This window comes from Amphiura filiformis, chromosome 1 (assembly GCF_039555335.1).
Source record: "Amphiura filiformis chromosome 1, Afil_fr2py, whole genome shotgun sequence".
Lineage (NCBI taxonomy): Eukaryota > Metazoa > Echinodermata > Ophiuroidea > Amphilepidida > Amphiuridae > Amphiura > Amphiura filiformis.
Window position 1 is genome coordinate 87561284 of NC_092628.1, and position 6361 is coordinate 87567644.

A 6361-nucleotide genomic window follows, 5' to 3' on the forward strand; every position below is an offset into this window, starting at 1 on the left:
TGGTATGTGTACCTTTGTTCACGAAATGAGACAAAGACCTGCTTTTTGTTAACCAGCATTCTTCAAAATGAGCAACATAATGATTGTTGACTTAAGGGGGTACTACACCCCTCGATAGATTTGTGTCTACTTTTGCATTTTTCTCAAAACTAATAACACAGTGGTAACAAAAGTTATGTATATTATTGGGGCAAGGAATCCAATTACTACACTGGAATTTCAGTGACCCAAGACAAGCGGTTCGTTATTTATGATAAGAAATAAGGTACCGCTAGGATGTACCTCATTACCTATCGTATATACTGAACCGCTTGTCTTGAGTCACTGAAATTTCAGTGTAGTAATTGGATTCCTTGCCCCAATAATATACATAACTTTTGTTACCAGTGTGTTATTATTTTTGAGAAAAATGCAAAATTAGTCACAAATTTACCACAAGGGTGTAGTACCCCCTTAACACGGTTTGGAAATAATTTCTTCATATTTTTGGTGTTATCTGTCGTTTACATATCCTTCCTAAAACACAAAAGTGCGACCCTCTCCAAACATCTAAATTAGCTAAAAATTTAGGACATGTTACAAAACTATATTTTCTAGAACCTATTTAGAATAGTTTAAATGTAGCTTGTACCGTTTTTTTTGTGGCATCCTTCAGAACGGAGCGGTCCGTTACCAATATAGCTCAATATTTTCGGTCAAATCTCCATTCAATTAACACGGGGAGTTGGCTAGCTATGAGCTAGCTATGCTTTGCCCTCACTCATATTTTACAAAAGTGCGACCATTTCTGAACATCTAACCTAGCTGTAATTTTAGGTCATGTTAGAGAAACATATTTGCTAGAAGTTTGGAGAATAAATTAAATATTGGCTGGTTATTTTTCACACAGTGATGTTAACTAGGCAAGTGTCCATTCTTCCAACATACATCATTTGTAGAGGTCACGCGTCAATGGTGAGGGCACTGTGTATTGTGTATAGGAAAACGGACAGTAACTGCAGTATGAATGAGTGCAAAGGATCTACGATTAGCTTAGGTCGTTTGGGCGTTTTTTATGATGGATAAAAATCTTAGGGGGTGGTCCATCGTAGTTCTAGGGTTAAGATATCGAGATACCTAAAGCAGTAAGAAAGCATTATCAACAGTGCAAACTATTCTTTTTCTGGCTACATGACAAGCAATTTGAGGCCTGTTGCATTGCAATTGGAGCAATAATAGGCCCTATGTCAGTTTTTTACCTTTGTAGGGGCTCGAGAACAATACGCCGTAAGAAGGTCAAACTAGCACAATTAAACATGAATTTACATATGGAAATATGACATGCATGCAGATATACCAGAGTAAAAAATCCGGACATACCTGTGCGGGGACTTGAACCCTAGACCTCTCGCTTGTCGGGCGAGCGCTCTAACCACTGAGCTACACAGACTGTCCCTGATAAACAACAAGTCTGGTACTTATGAATATGAGCAGTCAGGGTAAACAGTCAATTTTGTTTTATTTCGTGTTTAGAAAATAGCCTATATATCATAAGCTTTAAAATGGTATATCATTTGATATCCAGAAGCAGGGTTATGGTTTGTTGAAGTCTGCTCCTTCAACAAAATGGTACCTTTTTCGGTTCTACGTGTGTCTCTTTTTCCACATTGCTGGTAATAAATATCAAACAGTCATAATTGGCGGCCATTTCAGATCATCCCCAAGTCACCGAGGTTCATGAATGTCCTCTCATTGTTAATCGTTGGTTATACATACCTAGACAAAATACAATGCTTTGTAATTCACCACTAGAACAGGATTTTGCCAAAGCAAACAAAGACTAGAGCTATATATTTAAGGATTCTATAGAAATAGGTAAAAGACTATTATCCTGTTCAGCAATTATAGGATTATTGATTGATTTAAATGCTGTTTGACTCGCGCTATGTATATGTATGTATGTAACATTCAAACATTACAAACTAAGGCACGAGATCAAATTAATGATGAACAAACGAGAGGGCCTGAGATTTCAACTTTGACATGAATGGGATTCATTAATAATCAATATACCGTATTTTGCGATTACGATCCATTCCAGAGGATCTTTACAGATGCCAGATAAAGTCAATGGGATTGGATCAAAATTTGCAACATTTAATAAGCCAGTCCCGTATTTTATTCATAATTTACCTCAGTGTGAATAAGTTTTGAATCACGATTTTTAAGTTGGCTTGATGTCCGACTGAATTATACAATTTTTAGTTTGACCTGACTGAGGTTACCAAAGTATTGGTGTAACGAATCCGCCCATTAGTGTTTGAGAGAACGAACTCTGCATGGGTGCTTTTTACAAAACGAATAATTCACGGTCTAGCGAACTCGCTAATTTGTTTATACGATTCCGATCTAAACATTTTATTTTGATTTGATAAATTAAGCATTCATAATTAGGCAGCTTCCTAAAGAGAGAAGGTTTACTCATTTCGTGAATTGTGTATAATTGAACACGACAACTCTGTGTCGGATATATGCAACTTATTTGAACGTAGTATCATGTCGGACAACGATAGCAATGTAAGTTTAATTATTTTTAGTTCATTATAGAGATCAATGTAAAACATCCGTTTTGTCAGTAAATTACGCACATTTCACGAGCTTTCACATGTGAAAGAAACATTAAAAGATTCATCTTCAAGACATTATTACTCTTAAAATAACATCTGTTTTGTGAGAACAAATATTTGCTGTTGTAATGTGTTCGTACCATGCCGATTTTGTGACCTGTCACATATAATAATCAACGACTTTGCACGTCAAAGATGACATGTTAGCTCTTTTTGGTAATTATTTTGCATCGTGGTTGGGAGGCGAGAGAAAACAGAAACAATAAATGTGTCTCTTGAATTTTACAAAACAGGATGAATCTGAGATTAAGGTTGCATCAGAAAACAAGCTAAGCAACAAAGACAAGAAACTACCACCATTGTTCAAAGAAGATCCAAACTTCGATGCTCCAAATGCACCGTTATTTGGAGAGAACCCTATACCGGGAGAAGACCCGATATACAATTATCGTACTCCTTCTGGAGATACAGGCGCCCGGCGATTTAACCAACCTAAACAAATCGGGTTAAATCGACTTCAACCACAGCCACCGTATCAAAGACCAGGTTGGGGTACCGGGATTTTGGAACACCCGGATGTACGTTCAAGTCCTACATTTAAATCACGCCGACGGAAGAAAACATGGATGGTAATACTTGTATCAGTGTTGGTGATCGTCATTGTAGCGTTGCTCGTCGTAGCTGGAATATTTCTGGCAGGTAAGGGCAATCAGTATGCCTCGACTATATTTATAAATACGTATTTATAAATACGCACGTGACCACCTCCGCGCTGCCATAACAACTTGTTGTAACCCGTACGAAACTCGGGGAGCTGATCCTGGTAGCGAAGATTATTTGTGGAATGTCTAGGGTGTGCCTTCTTGAAGCAGCAAAGTCCCTGAATTGTTGTTAAATGGTTTATGGAATGATGTGGGCCGTAGTGGCCAACGACAACCTGTAAAGTGTGCTGAGGCCTGTGAATCAACGTCAAGGCGTTGTGACTATGCGTAGCGCACTATAAATCACTGCGCTTTTTTTTAGACACAGTAAGTCTTGAAGTGACCTACATAGCGTGTGCTCTTCCTGTAAACAAGGTGAGACTGTGCAGCAAAATCTGTGTATTCTGTTCAACTTTGTGATTATATTTTTTTGTAAACGTTTCCGTCGAGAAATATTTTTTCTTTCGGCAAATACATTCAAAATGTTGTTTTTTGATAACGTCCCCCATGTGCAATAATTTAGCTATTCAATTAATACATAAATTTGATGATGTTTATAACTAACGAAGTCCTATCCTTTTCAATGGCATGAGGATTTGGTCACGCTTGCTGGGTCTTGGTATGTCGTGCCCATGGGTCACGTGCGTAACACGTAATTATAAATATAGTCAAAGGTAGCTGACAACTGAAACTTTTACGACTTATGGTATAAATAATATTTCATGATCTTATTTATGTGTTATTTATTAAGTTAAGATGACATACTGTCATTTATTTATGCATTATTTAAAACATGACTTGATGTTAGAAATACCATAATATTGAAGAATTTGTCAATGAATACGAGAAATGTGAAAAGAATATTGACTGTTCAAGTATGGTCGTTAAGCATTGTTATGTGTACGAATTAAGGAATTACAGGTACAGACAACGATTAAAATCATTTCAGATTAGGTGAAAACAGTTGGTTGTATATGAAATCTATGGTTGTATTCACGGTACATAGTCACAATTATGATATAATTTGATGTTTTTACCAATCATACTAACAGTTGGCTACCACAATGACGACGAAACTGAGACTCAATCACCCGTAAATGGTAATAGGCCTCCTGCTACTACTCAAATGGTATCGGTCACAACTAAAAGTATGTTGAATATGTGGACAACACCAAATCCAATCAGTATATCAATATTATTTGCAATTAAATGAAGGCATGAAATATAATGAAATATATATAGTATATGATTTCCTTGTCATTTATGATTTCCATATTTTGTCAACATGAATTTGTTAGTGCCATTTCAACCTCCCTTGTGTCGTAGAGTAAGAAGTTAACTATTATTGTTTCTGACTGAAATGTAATAGTAAATTTGGCACCGTGGTTACTCAATTAAAATTTAATAACGACTGTCTTCCACATAATGCATTTTAATTAATCTGTTAATAAACACATAAAAGGCAGCTGATTAAATATGTTTTAATAATACATTTCTCTTTGTCAGATCTTTTTGAAGTCGACTGCGAGATAACTTTTGAATCTTATGATGGCGATCCGATTGCGTATGAGCCTACTATTAGTGACAAAAACTCCAATGAGTATGCGTGGTGGGAAAATGTTATCCTGCCGGTGGTAAGTATTATATTTGAGATATTGTCAACATGTATCAAGGGTACAGGATATATTGTTTTCTAAATCAATATATTATTTAAGAATAACACTTTGATGCTTTGCAAAAGTTCATTTTACAAATCATATACTTTGAAAACTTCACTTGATTTATTGCTGTTAATGAGTTATGTACGTTTTACAAAAGTGGTGTTGTTTCAGCCCTCTTTACAAATAACTTAAGAACCACAGGACCTACAAAAGTATATCTGTGATATTTGAATTCTTCTACACACTCGATATGTCAATGCAATTTTTACCAAAGCTCACTACCATTCACAAAATGATGTGAAGTACAAAATCGCAACAGCTTAAAATATATAGTTCCTAACCTTAAACACTCCTAGCATTTCATACTGATATAGACTTTTGGTTAAAACACCAAAGAACCAGAAAATTCTTTATATTTCTTACAAGCGATGTACAATTAACTTACCTGCCACCTATTTTATCGATTCTTTCTAAGAATTGACTTATATTAATGATTCATACAAGTAGGTACGAGCGTACATTTACAGTTTGCATTTTATAAGGCATGGCTTATGAAAAAGGCATAGACAGTCCATAATTTCTCGTATGTCACCTATTTGCCGCACGCTATGCAAGACATGAGTTTGCTGCCAGGTCAAGCTTTCCTGGAATCTTCACATTGATCACATATGTAGAAAAGCTCGCAAAATCATCGGCTTCATTCATAGATCTTTCCAATCAGCCCCCTTCAGCATCCGTCGTTCTTTGTACTTGGCCTTGGTTCGGTCCATTCTGGAGTATGGTTGTACTACTTGGCATCCTCTGAACATAACCCTTACCAACCGTCTTGAGTCTACTCAAAGATTCGCCTGTCGTGTCATTCTTCAGTCTTGGAACCTCTCCCATGAGGACCTTCTCTTGGATTCCGACCTGCCTCTTCTTAGTAAGCGTCGTGATGTTGCTTCTCTGTGTCACTTATTTAAGATCTTTGCCAATATTTGTTCTTCTCCCAACCCTTTCCAGCCTCATTCCAGACCCGGTCTACGAAACCTCAATTCCCGCGCTGTTCAAGTTCCTTTCCGCCGGCTTACATTGTCCCAGAGATCATTTTATCCGTTTGCCCCCTCCATCTGGAATTATCTCCCTGAGGCTATTGTCAATGCTTCTTCCCTCCAGGCCTTCAAATTGACCATCCAGTCCCACCTCCTCTAACCAGTTCACATAATTTATTTTTTGTTTTATTTTATTCTGTCTTGATTATATGTATTTTCTAGTAATGTTTTGATTTTAATGTAAGGGCAATCCTTCAATTTATTGTGTAATCAATATTGGATCTGCCTGGGCTTGTGCCAAATGTTATAAATAAATAAAAATTAAACCGACCAAATGTACGCACAATCAGGTTAACGCAAAT